Source organism: Corvus hawaiiensis, chromosome 30 (genome assembly GCF_020740725.1).
Source record: "Corvus hawaiiensis isolate bCorHaw1 chromosome 30, bCorHaw1.pri.cur, whole genome shotgun sequence".
NCBI classification, from domain to species: Eukaryota; Metazoa; Chordata; class Aves; order Passeriformes; family Corvidae; genus Corvus; species Corvus hawaiiensis.
The window spans coordinates 9,319,752-9,335,576 of NC_063242.1; the positions used below are offsets into that span (position 1 = coordinate 9,319,752).

Here is a 15,825-nt window from a genome sequence, read left to right on the forward strand (position 1 = left end):
AAGCCACAACTAGAAAATATTCCCACCATTTTGATGCTGAAGAAACTCAAGCCTATTCTGAGGATGTTTTGGTAAATGTTGATATTAAGCCATCAGTTGCGTCTTTGTGTGTGGCATTTGCCATTTGTGTGTGGTAGCCATGAGTAGATGTGGATCTAGTCTTGGTTCAAAAACTGCAATATTTTCTTTATTGATGATTGTTTATTACTTTTTGCAGTTTATACATACTACTCATTGAAATCTGCTAGATTTCAAGACAAACACCAGTGGAATGAGTTCCAGCTTTTCTGAGATTGCTACCTCATATAAGTGAGGCCCATATTTAATAAATTCAATTTCTACTTTCAGAATTCATGAATTCTGAGAAAACAGGCAAGTCAGAAAAAAAAAAAAGTGTTTTTCTGTTCTGGCTGGAGCAGAAGGCACACTTGCTGGAAGTGGTAGCATGTCTATTGCCTTGTGGTGGAAGAAGGTTGGAAGGACTTTCTGTGAAGCTCCATATGGATGCCTGCAGGCCCACTTAATCAGAACGCTCATCTTCCAAGATGCTTTCCACTGCCAGATCTTTCAGGCTGTCCGGCCCTGCCAGCACCATTCTGCCCAGCATGGGGACACCACTGAAATTCAGGCTGGCCACAGCTGCCTCCCATGCTTCACCTGTGGCTGTGAGTACATGCTGTCTCCATGGCAAACATTCCCTGTCTGTGCCTAAAACTGCTCAGCCACACAGCATGTGTCCCTTTCTTCTGTCTCCAAGCATATGGATTTTTGACACTTTCAAGAGGTTACTTCCCTAGCTAGCTCGAGTGTTCTATGATGTCAGAGTCAGATAATAGAAACTAATAATAATTTTTAAATAAAAGATCTCACAAAGAAGTTTGTTCCAGTACCCATAAAGCTTCAATTTTTTTATTGCTTAAAGATATGGTTTCAAAAATATGTCTAGCAGAAGAAATATGTTTTGCCACCTTAATTATAAACATGTTGGAAAAAAAGTGTCCGGGAACTTCTCACTCTCCTTATAAATGAACTTAGTCTGGACTAGACTGTCACAAAACACCTAGGTTTGAGCTCAGTTGCAATGCCACCAGCTAATTACACATCTTTCAGTTATGCTTTTTATAAAATTATCTGACATTATTTCACTGTCAGTTACATGTCATGACATAATATAGCTATGACTTGTCAGCAGAGAAGACAGCTAGAATCACTCACTTTAATGAAAGGCAGAATAGCTCGCATTTTTTCCCAGAAATGTTAAATTTATGAAAATTGACCTTGAATTAATTGGACATGAAATCCATCTCAATGGAAAGATTATTATTACATTGTATTACTTGTTAAATCACTATTTTTTCTTTTTCCTTGTACAGTGTTCTTTTTTCCTTCTGCTACCTTTTTTTTTCCCGCAAAGACGAATGAAGTGACAATCACTTTTGAATTGCTGAGAGCTATTTTCATGTTACCTGGAGATTTCAGCAGTGACACCTTGCTTATACAGGCAGTGCTCATCATCTATTGGCAGAGTGTCAACTGAGAAGCCACACTCATCATTACACGAAGTATTCAGCCTTTTTAAGGGAAATCTTTTTTTGGCTCTCTTTTTGGAATAGGTAGTGCTAGAGCAGAAGACCAGGAAGGGGAAATATCTGCATGTCAGCTCTGAGGACAGCTACTAGAGTTGGCCCTCTTGAAGGCTACGAGCCTGGGAAGAGCACCCTGTTGCCCTATTCTTCTTTTTCGAAAATAATAACAACATTATTAGGGAACAGCACAAATTCAGGACACTAGTGCACAAAAGAAAAAGAAGCTATCAAACCAAAACCAGGCTTCTTTTATGCTTATTGATTTCTCTTGTCGAAACAAAATGGAGCACGAAAACTACTGCTTTCAATACCTTTATGTCATTTTTTTGACAGTACAAGCAGAATCTCTCTCTAATTGTGTTACAATCAATTAATTTTCTGCTTCTGTTATGACAGAAAAATTCTTTTGTTTGCATTCATAGCAAACGTGCTGATATTTCAAATATGCCTAGAATTCAGATATTTGAAAGATCTCTATTTAGATTACTTTTTTAAAGCCTCGTGAAAACTAAAAAAAAATATTCCTCACAACAAATGCCTAAACAAATCACATAAAGAGTAATGTTCATAAAATAACTAATCATATTTTCATCTGTTCTTTTTGTGGCATAAAGCAAAGGCCATAGAAATCTAAGGAACATATTTTGCAATTAGTTCAATTGATTTTAAAACAAGGTTTGCTTACATGAAAAGGGTAAATCTGATACTAATCTGAATTCTACTACTATATAAGTATTCACAGTATTTAGTCCAGAGATAATTGTGTGACTTAGACAATGTGGGAACTTTGTGGTACATTAACTGTCATGTATCCAAGGACTGCAAAGTGCTAGAACTCTACATCCACAGAATAGCCCCACTTTTATATCCCCACTAAAGCTGAATGGATTAATATCTGTTTGTGAGGAAATAACACATCTGTTTGTGCAAAATGAGCCATTTGGAATTGGACTCTCATAACAATTTGAGGCAACAAGCACTGTAATGCCTACTCACTTCCTGAAGACAGGAGTGAGAGGCCTTGGAGCAAATAAGCTACTGAGATTGTGGGCAATTTAGAAAGGTTTTACTGCAGCCAAACATGAGATTTAGAGACAAGATGGATTCCAGGAGTCATGTTGGGTCAGCTCTCTTACTGAAGTGACCCCCATTTTAAACTTAACTTGATAAGGAATTTCATAAGCTGCTGTACTGGTTTTGGCTGGAGTTGAGTTACTTTTCTTCACAGTAGCTGGTATGGGACTGTGTTTTGGATTTGTGCTGTGTTGATAACGCATGGATGTTTTTGATATCACTGAGCAGCACTTGCACAGAGCCAAGGCCTTTTCTGCTCCTCACTCCACCCCACCAGTGAGGAGGCTGGGGAGGCACAAAGAGCTGGGAGGGGACACAGCCAGATCAGCTGACCCAGCTGACCAAAGGGACATTCCATACCATATGGCATCCTGCTCAGTAATAAAACTGGCCATGAGGAAGGTCATCTGTGGCTGCCAATGTTTGGGGAATGCTTGGGCATGAAGCCATGAGCAATTGGGGTTTTTTGCATCACTTATCTTTCTTGCTTTAATATATTTTCTCCTTAAAAATTTTTCTGTGGTTTCTGATATTTTGGTTTGTTGGGGGTTTTTTCAATTAATTAATTGTCTTTATCTCAACCTACAAGTTCTCTCATTTTTGCAGTTGAATCAGCAAGTGGCTGTGTGGGGATGAGCTGCTGGCTGGGGCTAAAACACAACAGCTGCATTGCACTAATCAATAGATTACTACTTTCCTAGGAAAGATTATCTTTAATGCTATATTTCCCTTGAATTGTAAAGGAAATTTCAGACAGTACAGTCAAGGCTGTTTCTTACAGAAATTCCTTGTAGGAGTTCAGACAGACAGAGAAGCATACTTCAGTCCAGAGGTTCAGATATTCAGAAGTAGCTCTCCCATTAAAAAAGCCACTAAGATATAGCACTGAAATCTAATATTAAAGACATTACATTGTTGGTTTAGATTTCACAGGAATTATATTTAATCAGAAAAAGATTGCAGCCCAAAACAGACTTTCTTAGCTCTCTCCTTAGCTGAGCTATCCTTAAGTCATCTACCTTCAACTAAAGTTGCAGTACTTTAGCTTTTCTGGAATAATAGCTTCTAAAAAGTGTTCTTCATTTGGTGATATTTGTGTATAATGCAATTGTCTAAAAAGAAATTTTAGTATAAAATTATTGAAATACAAAGCTTGGAAACAATATGATGTTTTTGCATCCCCAGCTATATTCTCACTGCAAGAAAACACTGATCTAATCTATATTTTTAGTGTGTGACTTTCTTTTCTTACTTTCAACATTTAAAACCATTTGCTTTTCAAATTATTCTTAGCAAGGCTTAAAATATTGTTTTGTAATTTCTCGCCTAAGGATTTTTTTTTACCAAGTCATAAATGTAAGTGGAAAACATACAGCAATAATAAATTTAGGATGAAAGTCATAAAGGAAAAACAATATTCAAATTCAGATTTGCCCTACAGTTATAATTGTGGTGTAATTTGGTATCAGAGCAAGGCCAATGTACACACCCAATGCACTAAGTTATTATTTGCCTGGTCCAGGAATTCCCCAGATGGTCTCTGCATAGAGACTGAATAGATATAATGGACTGGCTCAAGATAAAAAAAGGTGATTAAGATACTTCCCAGCCTCCTTCACAACAAAGTTTTTGACTAATTGCTGCAGGATCTCTAGAGTTGGGAATTTTGGAAAGGTCTAGAGATTTCCCGAGGCAGTTTCTGCTGTGCATAAACCAATTGTTATGTTTAAATATGTAGATCTCCTGGGTGGAGACTGGGACTATCACAGAGAATCTCAGGTGATTCCAAATTGTAGAACCAGCCATATTGTACATAACAGTAAGTACAAACTGTTACCACAGATGCAGCATCATAAAATAAGTCCTTTGTACGTCGATAAGATAGGATATATTAAGATCAATACAATCAATAATGAAGGATTACAGGTGTTGCTGAAGAAGTTATGTAGGACCTTGGGCAGCTGGAGTACAAAAACCAAGTAGAAAACTGATTCAGGACATCTATCCTGATTAAGCTAAAGATGTTACAAGGACTATTGCAACAGAGATTTCTATTACTATCCAGACAGCAAACAGTCATTATTTTTTAGAGATTTGGTCTTCTGTGTGAGCACTGTCTTATGCAAAGAGGAGTTCTTAGCAATTTCTCTGTGTCTTCACCGCAGTATAGAGTTTAGCAAGATGAAAACCTAAATTTCACTTCTGTTCACTTGAAAAAAAAGATTGAATAAATGAAATAACTGAATAAATGAAAAAGAAGACTAAAAACCAAAAAACTCTACCTTGGACTGCCTGCCATTTCATATTTTTTCTAGAAAGCTATCTTTATGATTAAATGCATTTTCTGATTATAAGAAGCCTTCAAAATTCACTACCTTTATTTTATTTGAACACTCCTTGTTAATACAAATATAATAAAAAATATAACAAAGTTAAATTCTTTTATAATAGCTCACATTATGATAAATGTATGTTATAGGAAATTTTATAACAACTTGCTTCAGAGTTCAGGTGACTTCAGTTAATCCTTCAAACATTGCTACTTATGGTATTCTAGCTGTAAGGCACATGAAAAGAGAGAGGGGTCTGTCATTTCGTTGACCTTTGCAACAACTGGATAAGCTTTCATCAACTTTCTCATTAGCTACATCTGACTGACTAGGTTAACCCAGACAGAGGAGCAAACGCCAATCAGGTCATTTGCATACTATATCAATGGCATTCATAAAACACCATTTGGCATTCCTATGGGAAGTATAATAGCACAATCTGAGAGCTTTTGCTTTCACTTGTTGTTGCAAAGTAAATGGCATTGTTTACCTTTAGGGATACCATATGTTTATAATCTTCTAGGAATGCAAATCATAACTGCAAAAGAAAGAAATATGCCTCTGGATGATCTATGAAGGAAAATAAATTAACTGAAGAAAGAAGGTCCAAAATTTATTCTAACTCACCTAAAAATTTTGGTTAAAATATCCACGTTGAACAAATCTCCAAAGATCAAGCAATGTGTCCTACCTTGGTCAGAGGCAATAAAAGCAGGCAATTGTTTTTGAGATCAAAAGCTCATAAAAACACAGGGTGAGAGGTAGCTCATTGTATATTATATGCAGTCATTATATAACCAAATGTTAAAATGCAGCCTGTAAGGGGTTTTTTTTATATTATTATTATTATTATTACAGCACTGGGTATAATTTCACAATCTCAGGAGCAAAAGTTTGACAGACTCAGTTCTATCCCTGTTCCTTTTCCCCTAAAATAGTGTACAAGCTGTAGCAAACTCTGCTTTATCATACTTCATTTCCACTCATTTATGAGTTCAGAGATGCTGCCCGGTGTGAGAAAATTGAAGGAAAAAAAAAAGTCTTTTATTTCCTTTCTTTCCTTCCTTCTTTCTTTCTTTCTTATACACCTAAATTAGGAAGTACTAGAATATAAATAAATATTTATTTTCAGATGGAATTACTCAACTCTGTGCAATCTAAAATTGTCTTACATTTCTTTGTGATATTCAAGCAGACCAGAGAGCACCACCAGCACTCACTGTTCCTGTTCAGACTTTCCTGAGGCCTCCGCAAGCCCTCCGTGTATGAATATATATCTATATATATATATGTCTATGCATGTGTATATTTGGCATATTCCTTGTATAACCATGACATGTAACTGCATCTGGGAGATTAGTAGTGAATGGAATGAGTCATTTTTTCTCATTATGGACCTTGCAAAACATGTTATGGATCTTTCCCTTCAAGGAAAGCTATTTGTAAACACTGTCATCACTACATTCCACAGGTGCATTGCGTTTACCACGAAACCACACTGTGCCTTGGAATGTCATCTGCGTATACATAAATAGAAATTCTGTGCCTTTTAGACTGTGCTGAATTCAACTGCAGGCGTAACACAGTGTGCTTGAGATTCAGTTCTAACATATTATTGTCCTCCACATTTATGCTTTCTACAGGAAAATGATGGGAAGTAAGGATCAGTTAAATAACTCTCCGTTTCCTGCTGTCATGACTTTAAGCCCAGTTGGAGATTAGGCACCACACAGTCACTTGCTCAACCTTGCCTCCTCCTCCCCCCTAACCCCAGTGGAATGAGGAGGAGAATCAAAGTAAAACCTGTATGTTGAAACAAGAAGAATTTAATAATTGAAAATAAGTACAGTAATAAGGGTAAATAATAATAAACAAGTGATGCACAGTGCAATTTCTTACCACCTGCCGACCAATGCCATACCTTCCCTTCATCCTTCTTCCCCCACTTTATATACTGACACAATGCCATATGGTCTGGAATATCCATTCGGTCAGTTTGGGTCACCTGTCCTGGTTGTGTCTCCTTCCAACCTCCCAATCATCCCCAACTTCCTTGCCAGTGTGGCTGTATGAAAAACAGAAAAGGCCTTGGATCCGTACAAGTCCTGCTCAGCAACAACAAAAACATCTCTATGTTATCAACCCTATGTTAAGCACAAATCCCAAGCATAGCTCTGCTCTAGCCACTGTGAAGAAGATTAATTCTGCCCCAGCTAAACCCAGCATATCTGCCTATGATAGCACCTCCTCTGATGTTTTCTTCTTTTTCTTTTTTATGAATCTTGAAGCTCTGCTGAAATTATTTACTGCAAGTGTATGAATAAACAAAGTATATACAGAATGAGAAAGTGAAGTTGAAATTAAAATAAATACACACACATATATGCTAAAAAAAATGTAAAGTAGATTAAGGAGCAGATTAATGTGTTGAATGGAACATAAAGATACTAATAATTAATTGTTGCACATTTATCTGTACATATACTGTGCTGCCTTTTTCCAAATACTGATGCACTTAAGCATGAGTAGGCAAACTCCTGCTTTCTATATTCTCTTTAATACATAGTACTCGAGCTTTGTAGAAACTGTCATGGAAAACAAAAGTATAAAAGTGCAAAGAAATTTGAGGAAATCTCTGGGAACATGATCTTTTACTGCTTACATAACTTTGAACTGATTACATAGCTACTGAACTTGTCATTTGTAAGCACTATACTAGTGTTTGATAGCTACACTTCTACCAGTCTATGGGTTTCTAATTAGCAGAGGAGTTGTCTTCCTAAATTTAAATTAAATATTTACTGGAGATATTTATACTCAAGTTCTTTCAAATATAGGACCTTGTACTTAATGTAAAGTATGCATATTGATATTTTACTGATTATAGCTATATTTTCTTATGTTAATTTGAAACCTAGACTCTAGAGATTAAATTAGAAGAATAGATTAATAAAAAGGCATTTACATATTTCACTTACTATTCAGTCCAACTTGTTTTCCGATTAAGTTCCGTTTTTCCTGTATGTCCTTAAGCCTTAGAGGGATCTCTGATAATGGTGTCTGAATGCTGAACACTGCCTTATTCAAATGCGGATTATCTTTGTGACTGCCAGCCACCCCTGTCTCAGTAATTATTAAGATTTTTATAGTTTAACCTGTGCTTCCAAACAGGTGTTCCCTGCAAAGCACAGACTAAAATAACGTGTAATACTATGCTTTTGATTAGTGTAATTAGTATCTGTAGTATAGAATTTAGAATTTCCTACCATGATGCTGTCAAAAGAAGAAGACTTGGAAACCTCTGTGAAAACATTAGGAAAACACTGTGAAAGATTTCATTATGGATTCAAATTTTAGGGCCTACATTGTATTCATAAAATGCATCTGCTTATATAATTGCTATTTGTTGGGTTTTACACCACTGTCAGACGCAAGGGACATCTGCAGTACATAATAGTATATTTATGCATCAAGTGAAGTTTTGAAAACATGGTCACATAAATAAATTATCCCTCTGAAGGATGAATTAGCATAATTTATATCAACATGCACTGAAATCCATATAATTTTTTTTCTTGTTTAAGTAGAGCAGGTGAATGTTTTCTTGTACTTGTCATGCCAGCATTCTGTTTTACAGAATCAAATCTGTTTTACAGAATAATCACAGCCAAACCAATAAAGATTTTTTCTATTTTCAATATAAATAAGATTTGGTCTTCTTAATGCTTATCAAAGTGTTTCTCCAGTACTTTTACTTGACAAAATATTTTTTAAAAATTGTTATATAGTTTCCTTAGAAGAGCAAAATATAGGGAATTGTGAGACATGAAAAATTACAAAGAAGTTGTTTTCCAGGTTTTTTATTGTAAGCCATATTTTAGGCTGGGGGAATAATTGCTCTATACTTAACTTTTCCAGTTTCTGGAAGTCATACTAAAATAGTCCTGTTAACAGACTGATCTAATGATAATTTCTAACTAGCCAAGCTGAGAGCTGTTTGGCATTTTGAAGGACCTGAGGAAGATTCTTTCAATGGACAAGGCAGTTCTTGTGACTTCTACACAGTTTCACATATTCAGTGTGTCACCTTGCCAATTCAAGACCTCTTGCACAGCTACTCCTTGTGGACTGCTTCTCCCAGCAAGACCTGGATGGCCAGAAACCCTGTGGGAAAGGCCAGCTCTTTCAAACTTCCTTGAACGTACAGGAAGTGACTTTGACAAATTAAAATGTACATTTGTAGGCATGTTCTGTGGGTGATGCTTCTATACAAGGAAAGCATGCTTTTTTAGGAAGCAGTTTCACTTGTGGGCACTAAACCACACCAACAAGAAGGCAGTGGGGGGTCACCTTAACCCAGTGGTGCTTTGTGCAGTCACCAGGTACTAAACCCTCAGTTTTGCCATCAGTTCTGTTTTGTATTGCACGACAGACAGGGTTTACACTCAGAATATCTCTATTTTGTACAAAAGATTGTCTTCTTTCAGGAAAGACTTTGATACTGAGACACAGCTGTCCAATAAGGTTTTGCGCAGAGACGGTGTCCGACAGATTGATTGGCAGAGCTGCGCTACAGCTTTGGATAAAAGGATTCAGTAACCGTTTAAAACATATCAGAATTGCCCTACAGCCACCTCTCCATTGACTGCTGCTCTCTCAGCTAGGCTAACAGCCACTGGGATAATGGACTGTCACAGGCAATGCACAGCACAAACAGCTTTCAGCCGGTACTATCCAGAGAGCTTGGCACTCTGATTACAATGAAATCCTACTAAATGTGAGGCTGACTCCATGTAATACTCCTTTGTAGCGATTTCTTCATGTTCTCTATGGTTCAGGGAGGCCTAATGGTCTCCCTGCACTCCTAAACGCCCTGCACAACACAGAACTTTACCCTGGCACCGGGAGTACTTCCTCTCCCTCCTTCTTCCCCTGTTTAACTACCTTATCCCAAAGGTGCTACCTCCACCGCTGATGGACTCAGCCAGCAGTGGGTCTGTCCTGGAGCCAGCTGGCAGTGGCTCTGTCAGACCTGAGGGAAGCTTCTGTCATTTCCTCACAGAAGCCACCTCTGGAACTCTCCTCTACCAAAGTCTTGCCACACAGCCCTGACACACTTCTCTCTTGCAGTTCTCAGCATTTATAGTACCATACTTCTGCACTGAAAGTTAAAATTTGGTTGAAAGCTAGGCAAGGGAAGACAAGGCTGATACTGCAATGAGTAAGGGGAGAATAAAAATTCCCCTTATGTAGCTTCTGGTACTTAATAATGAAAAAGGCTGCATCTACAAATGACCATCTCATGCTATAGAAGTGTTTCAACATGTTTTATTGAAAAAGAAATTCTTTTGCTCTGAGTATATAGCTACACCATGTGTTAGTAACTTTATCTCTTTGTGGGAATTTTTTTTTCTAAACAGAAATGATACATAAAGTTCCATTATAGCATAAAAGAGAAACCTTTAATTGGGAAGGCACAGACACAAACCTTTCACTGCCGCAGTTCCCTCATTAACACCCCTGAAAACAGTGTCTATAAATGTACCCCACAATCTAAATTATCTCAGATGCTAAGATGTGCCAGTATATTTTCAAAGTCCACTTCTACCTTAAGAAAAATGCAGCCCTTCAGTACCTTTCAATATCTGTAATTCCACTCCATCTAAATCAGACATAATCTTTCCATATTTGCTAGTTCCATTGAAAAATCCCTTTTATCCACACACAGTTAATGTTGCTCACGAAGCTTAGATAACAGAATGGCAATTTGCTTTTACATTGACAAGATCATATAAACACCCCTCTTTAGTCACAAACATCAGTTCAGATAATACAGTATTATGCTATTACACAATATTTAAAAGGAGAACATAATTGAAAAATTATTGTTAGTCTTGAATGGAAACTATTTGTGCATTTTCAGTTACCAAAAATAGAGTGTTCTTCATGGGGATAAAGAGTCAATGTATATGCAACATATATATACATATATGTATTTAATTATGACATATTTTCAGTTTTACAAAGCATTCTTAAGATAATTCCAGTGTTCATCTCTCAGACTTGCATACATACCCAGTTACTCTGGGAGCAGAATAGCTCAGAGCCCAGAATGACCACTTGTAATGGAAGTGTACATACCTTCACCTCTGACTTCTCAGGAGTGGGAAGGGTAGACTTAAGTATTAACCAAATGCCCTCCTGTTTAATTCTATTAGATGTTTTTGTAAATAATCTGCTCTATCATGACTATCTTATGCAACCCTATAGCACCAAAAAAAATGTCTTATTACTAGCACCCAAATTCTGGCCATCCCATCTTAGTGACAAAACACCCAGCATGCTGTATTTCACATTATGCTATCACTCTTCTTTAGTAAAACTATTTCCAATTCTTTCTGTAGGTCTCTGAGGCAGCTCACTATAGAGCAGATCCTCTTGTTTAACAAGCTGATTAATGAATGAAGCCTTTTTCCTTTTTTTCTCTCTCCTCCTTTTTTTTTACCCTTCTCATGGTAGACACTGAAATGAATGCTGTCATTCCCATCAGGAGCCCACTGGACAGGTAATATTCAGACAAGCCTCTGGAAGTCCACCTACGCAATCACTTTCTTGTCAGAAGAACATTGCTAAATCTCACATTTTCTCTCCTTCACTCTTTGTCTTCCCACATCCACCTTCATAATGACTGTCTAATTTCCAGACCACAGCCAAAATATTTTTTTTAAATTCTGATTTTTATTAGTAGATTCACTTACAACTGCATGGCATTTGGAGCTGTTAACAGTCAGAAAAGTAGAGGACTAAGATCGCTGAATAAATAAAATATAGTGGTGTCACTTTTTGATGAGTTGATAGAAAAATAATTTTTGAAAGTGGCAGGAATATATTGGCAGATATGTGCATTTAGGAAAAAACCTTTGGTCTTACTAATAAACTATTGTATAATATGTATGTTTTACATCCATTAGCACATACTAAAACACAAACAAAAATTAGGACTTTGTGCCAAAACTAGCATAGTAATGGTGAATATCTGGAGTTTCAGGAAGCTGTATTCATGTCTTCCTTCCTGTTTCAAACTAAACGATCCCAATTTACTTGATCTCCTTTTGTATAGGGAGTGGGTTAACCCTGGCTGGACACCATGAACCCACCAAAGCCATTCTATCGCTTCCTTCTGCAACTGGGCAGGGGAGAGAAAATTTAATGCAGGGTTCCTGGGTTGAGATAAGGACCAGGAGAGGTCATGCACTAATTACCATCACAGGCAAAACAGACTTGAATTGGGGATATTATTTGAATTTATTATTAACAAAATCAGAGCAGGATAATGAGAAGTAAAATAAATCTTCAAAACACCTTTACCCCACCCCTTCCTCCTTCCCAGCTCTACCTCCTACCCCAGAAGTGCAGGGAGACAGGAAATGGGGGTTTCGGTCAGGTCATCACAGGTTGTTTCTCCTGCTGCTTAGGGAGAAGAACCTTTCCACTGCTCCAGAAGTGTCCACGGGAGACAGTTCTCCATGAACTTTTCCAATGTGAGTCCATCCCATGGGAGATAGTTCTTCACGAACTGTTGCAACATGGGTCACTCTTCCATGGGATACAGTCCTTCAGGAACACCCTGCTCCAACATGGGTCCTCCACAGGGTCACAAGTCCTGCCAGGAAACCTGCTCCAGCATGGGGTCCTCTCTCCATGGGTCTGCAAGTCACTGCCAGGAGCCTGCTCTGACACCGGTTTTCCACAGGTTCACAGCCTTCTCTTGGGCATCCACCTGTTCCAGCATGGGTTTTCTCAGTGGTGGATCTCTGCATCCCTGTGATCCTCCATGGACTGCAGGGGCACCATTGGCTGCAAGGGGATCTCAGTTCCAGTGCCTGGACCACCTCCTTCCCCTCCGTCTCCACTGACCTTAGTTTCAGCACAGTTGTTCCTCTCACATATTCTCACCCTGCTCTTCTCTGGTCACAATTACGACTGCTCAACAACTTGTTTTTTCTTCTTAAATTTGATTTCACAGAGGTGTTACCACCATTTCTGATTGGCCAGTCAGTGGCAGGTCCATCTTGGAGCCAGCTGCCATTGGCTCTGTTGGACATGGAGGGAGCTTCTGGCAGATTCTCACAGAAGCCACCTCTGTAGCCACACTACCAAAACCTGGCCACGCAAATCCAATACATCACATTTCTTAGAGCTCTGCCTATTCTCACTTGCTGCACAGGACAAAGCGCTCCAGCTCAGGTGTTGCCAAGGCTCCCTAGAACAGAAGACTGTTCATTCCAGGGAGGGGTTTTCCCTTCTCTGCAACGGTATCATACTGACTCAGGCTCCAGATTGCCATCCAGGGTAGTGTCCCTGGCCTCTTCTGTAAAACAGGTTCCTATCATGCTGCTGCCTTTCCTTTCAGTGTTTGGAGGGGACATAACTCTTCAGTAGCTGTCTAGGGAATCTGGGGCAGGAGTTGCTGATGCTACAGTGGTACCTTGCCTTCTCAGCATAAAAATTCAGGTTATTAATCTTACCTTTAGTGCATTAATCTTAGGTGCATTCATGTCAGGGAGAGTCCTCATTTTCCACTACCAGAGCATGACAGATTTCCATTATGGTTCAAGCATAGACATTATTCATATTTTTTTTATTTTCTGTTCAGTATATAAAACTATCTTACTCAAAGCAAGAGTCTTACCTAGGATAGCAGTAACACCTGTAATAACACTGTGATGGCAATAAGAACTTTAGATCATATTCACTGTCCTACTCACATGGTAAAAGAGAGCTGAAATTAAAAATAAGTGGATATATTAAAAGTTGCTTTGGAAAAACATAAAGAAGCCAAGAAAACTGAATAGCTTTGATGATTAACAACTGGATTGTAAACTTAGGGAATGAAGTTCTTTATATATTTTTAGTATGGTCTGATTAAATACTGAATATCTTTAACCAAAATACATTGCTCTTAGTCCCTCCTGTGTAAATTCCAATATGATATAATACAATTTACATTAATTAAAAACATAAAAACACAGCTTCATTGAACAGGACCAGAATCACTTTGGCAATATACACAGTGACACTGTAAAAAGCAGTATTTCAGTAGACATAAAGACATAAATCAGAAGACCAGAATTCAATAAATATTTTTTTAGACAATTTGGTATAGCCACATCACTCATCATTAGCAAACTGTCAGTTGCAGGTCTTTGGATTTCAGAATTAATTTTTCAATCATTGCAGCAAGTGAACGCAAAGTGAGTACATCTGGCCATATGTTGCAGGTTCATAATCACTGGCAAAAGCAAGTGCCTGTCAAGCTCTGTTACCAGTAAACCTACCTTTTCAGTGAGAAAGTAATTGTCTGCAAACATTGTATTTTAATCACTCCAAGGCAAATTTCTCAGGAATTCTTTCCTTTAGCCTCAGGATATCCTGGGTCCAGCTCACATGTTTGATTGCCATGATCCGTAAGTGGTCCTCAGTCATAGCCATTTCTCTCAATCAGCTCTGCAAATGGAAAATGCATGGTACACAAGGTCATTCCAATCCTGTGTCTGGACTCTAATTATTCTGGCCCATGAACTCTGAAATGGCTATGAGACACCATAAAAATAAACAAATGTTCATGATGCTTATTCAGGGAAACAAAACAAAAATAAACAAGCAAACAAAAAACCCCAAACAACAGCAACAACAAGCATTTAGCACTTGGGTATTACAGAAAAAGAAAAAATATGCTAAAAGATTATTGACTCATATCATCCGGACTCTCAGCATCTGCCTAGCCTTTGAAGGAGGAAACTAACCTTTATATCAGAACCATGAAAGACTTTTAAGTTGCTAGTGGGGAGATTTCCTGCTAAGTGAGGCTTAGACGCAACAGAGCAACTGTTCTACCCAGAACAAAACAAACCACAGCTAAAATCACTCTTCATTTACTGTCCACTCACAGAAAAGAGGAAGGATTCACTTTTCAATCAATATATACCCTGTTTATTTTCTAACTCTAAAAACATTGTTTTAGCTCAAAGCAATGACATTGCACAGGAACACACACAATGGATTAGCTAATGAATAAACCAGCACTAAGAATAAAACACATGAAATGACAGACAAAATGCCATTTATAACTACATTCTGCACCCAGGAATTAAGAATTCAAATTACTATAAATTTTTAAAATACAGACTTGTCAAGAGGAAAAACAGTAAACATAAAAATGGGGAAGGAGATATTCTGAACAAAAAAGAAGTATATGTATAAATATTCCTATTGAACAAATTTTTTAACTTAATAAATCTCTGGAATTTCAATAAGAATTTTTGATGCTTACTTGTGAATATTTAGCTATTTAGTATGCATATCATTATGACAGATAGACAGACTGGACATCATCAGCAATATCCACAGCTGTCAAGACACAAAAGCAAGAGCATATTCCCTTTGTAGCCATGCCAGGTAGCTGGAATAGGTAATTTCAGTAGAGGAATTAGAACTGCTCTGTGTGAAACTGCTGTTCATCGTTGTCAAGTATAAAAATGGGAAGAAATTAATGTCTTATTTTCATGTTAGAAACAATGTGATGTAAAATTGAAGTATTTTCATAACAGAGAAAAACAATCCCATAAATATGAATTAAGATTAAATTGAATATAAATACAAAAATGCAGTAGTACACAATCACGGTTACATTTTCAAGTAGTAATGTGATCATGTTTTCATTTTTGTCTTTTATATTATATTAAAATTTATATTAAAGTATCAGTATTTTAGAATCTTTTTTACTCTTATCTCATCTGAACCTCTCTTTCCTTGGATTGTAGATGTTGCAAAAA

General features: G+C 37.4%; 1 protein-coding gene across 7 annotated transcripts in view; it reads right to left on the bottom strand.

Annotated features, from left to right (window-relative positions):
* Positions 1 to 12,760: 12,760 nt before the first annotated feature.
* Positions 12,761 to 15,825, bottom strand: part of SOCS6 (suppressor of cytokine signaling 6) — a 123,320-nt gene continuing 120,255 nt past the window's right edge. For 6 of the 7 annotated variants that reach the window (XR_007200383.1, XR_007200380.1, XR_007200384.1 and 3 more), the window contains one exon: positions 12,761 to 14,497. The gene's annotated coding sequence lies outside the window, so the exon portion shown is untranslated. The remainder of the gene's footprint in view (positions 14,498 to 15,825) is intronic. The other variant, XR_007200387.1, reaches the window with a different exon arrangement.